The sequence below is a fragment of the Mustela putorius genome, unplaced genomic scaffold (assembly GCF_011764305.1).
Source record: "Mustela putorius furo isolate JIRA1106 unplaced genomic scaffold, ASM1176430v1.1 tig00003936_pilon_pilon_pilon, whole genome shotgun sequence".
NCBI lineage: Eukaryota > Metazoa > Chordata > Mammalia > Carnivora > Mustelidae > Mustela > Mustela putorius.
Genome location: NW_025422081.1, coordinates 97,846 through 100,233, shown reverse-complemented (window position 1 = coordinate 100,233; position 2,388 = coordinate 97,846).

The following is a 2,388-nucleotide window of genomic DNA, read 5'->3' as shown; positions in this document are numbered from 1 at the left end:
ACTGAAACAACATATTTTGAGGCAAAAATTATATTTGAAATATAAATTATACTTATCAAGAAAGGGGAGATACATTGTCCTCAGAGCTTATGACGAATCTCCTGGAGATGGGAAAAATAGTAGATAAGTGTAGAGTGCTTTAGCATGGTATGTTTAACATGAATTGTACTCTCCAGAAGTAGGACTATTTTCATGCAATCATGTGATGTGCTCATATCAATTTTGATGCCATTGCATTAATTCTGACAGTTTGAATTACTATACAGATTAAAATCATTATAATTTTAAGTTGATTTGTTTAAGAAATTAGTGACTTACTCTATGTAAAAAAAAGTTGGTCAAGACCATAAGTAGAAGATATTAAGTAGAGTTTGAACAGGAATGGCTGTACTTTTACAATAGAAAGTGATTTTGGAGTTAGTTCATAAGTATGGTGTCTCAATGGGAAAGGATATGAAAGTCTTTTAAAATATGGGATTGAGTCTTATTGCTATAGGCTTTAGATGGGCTTACATAAAATTTGGTGAAAAAAACTAACATGTTACAGTCCAAATTCTCAAAAACAATAGTAGAGTGTAGAATTTCCTTTCTTATGTGTGTGTGTGTGTGTGTGTGTGTGTGTGATTTTATTGTTTTTGTTTGTTTGTTTGTTTTGCTTTGTTTTTTTAACACCTTTTATTTGAGTATGGTTGACACACAATGCTGCATTATTTTCAGGTGTACAGCATAGTGATTTGGCAAGTTTTTACATATCCTGAGACTTCACTGGATTTCATTACCAGTTCTAGTGGTCTTTGGTGGAGTCTTTTGGGCTTAATACATATTACACACATTATTACATATCTTAACTTTTGGAAATAATGCTGAAAAACTCATAAGAATGCAGATATTGCCTTAAGATATAGATTTTAGGAGCACCTGGGTGGCTCAGTGGGTTAAGCTCCTGCCTTCGGCTCAGGTCATGGTCTCAGGGTCCTGGGATTCAGCCCCACATCCAGCTCTTTCTCAGCAGGGAGCCCATTTCCCCCTCTCTCTCTCTGCCTGCCTCTCTGCCTACTTGAGATCTCTCTGTCAAATACATAAATAAAATCTTTAAAATAAAAGATATATTTTAATTCTTTTGGATATATACCTATAAGTGGGACTGTAGGATCATATGGTATTTCTAATTTTAATTATTTGTGGAACTCCCATATACTTTCACATAGTTACTATACCAATTTACATACCCAAGAAAAATGCAAAAAGATTCCATTTTCTCTACATTCTGACCAATACTTATTAACTTTTTAAAAATTTCTTTTTTTTAATTTAATTTTATTTTTTCAGTGTTCCAAGTTTCATTGTTAATGCACCACATCCAATGCCCCATGCAATTTGTGCTCTTCTTAATAACCACCACAAGGCTCACCTATCCCCCCTTCCCCTCTAAAATCTTCAATTTTTTTCTCAGAGTCCACAGTATCTCGTGGTTCATCTTCCCCCCCTTTCACTTTTCCTTTTCTTCTCCTAATGTCCTCCATGTGATTCCTTATGTTTCACAATGGAGTGAAACCGTACAATAATTGACTCTCTCTGCTTGACTTATTGAACTCAGCATAATCTCCTCCAGTCCTGTCCATGTTGATACAAAAGTTGGTTATTCATCCTTTCTAAGGGAGACATAATATTCCATTGTATAGATGGACTATATCTTCTTTGGAAGGTTTCAGTGGATATCTTTGTGCTTTTGATTTGATAATCTATAGATGATACTCATAAAGTTAAATTTACTCACTTGAGTCTATATTGCTAAGTTTCAAAACTAGAGCTAGATATTGTTTGTACTCAAAAGGATCTTTAACTGTAACTTGCTTGTGCAATAAAACAGAACAGGCATATCTTCAGTCTGAATCTAAACTCCAAGTACTTCCAGTGGTAATTATTTTCTCTTCAACTCTCAAATTATCTTGTCTACATATTTTTTCTATTTATTTACCTATTAATGCTGATTTATTACATGAGATTTCATAAAAGCATATAATTTGAAGTACACAAATATGTGCATGTACCAATACTGTGTATTCTAGATCTCTTTATCTTTCATTAAGGTATGAAGCTCTATAACCTTTTAAGCAATTAAATCATACATTTCTTCAAGATGTAATAAGGTATTGACTGCATGGATTGCATGGAGCACTGGGTGTGGGCAAAAATAATGAATACTGTTATGCTGTAAATAAATAAATAAATAGATAGATAGATTATTAATTCTAAGTAAGGTACACAAACTATATATCATTTTTTTCTTTTTTTATAGTAGAACCTAGTGGAAACACTTGAAAGAATGTGTAATCATATGTAAGATTCTATGAAAGGATACTGTGTAGAATTATGCTTGGCAACACC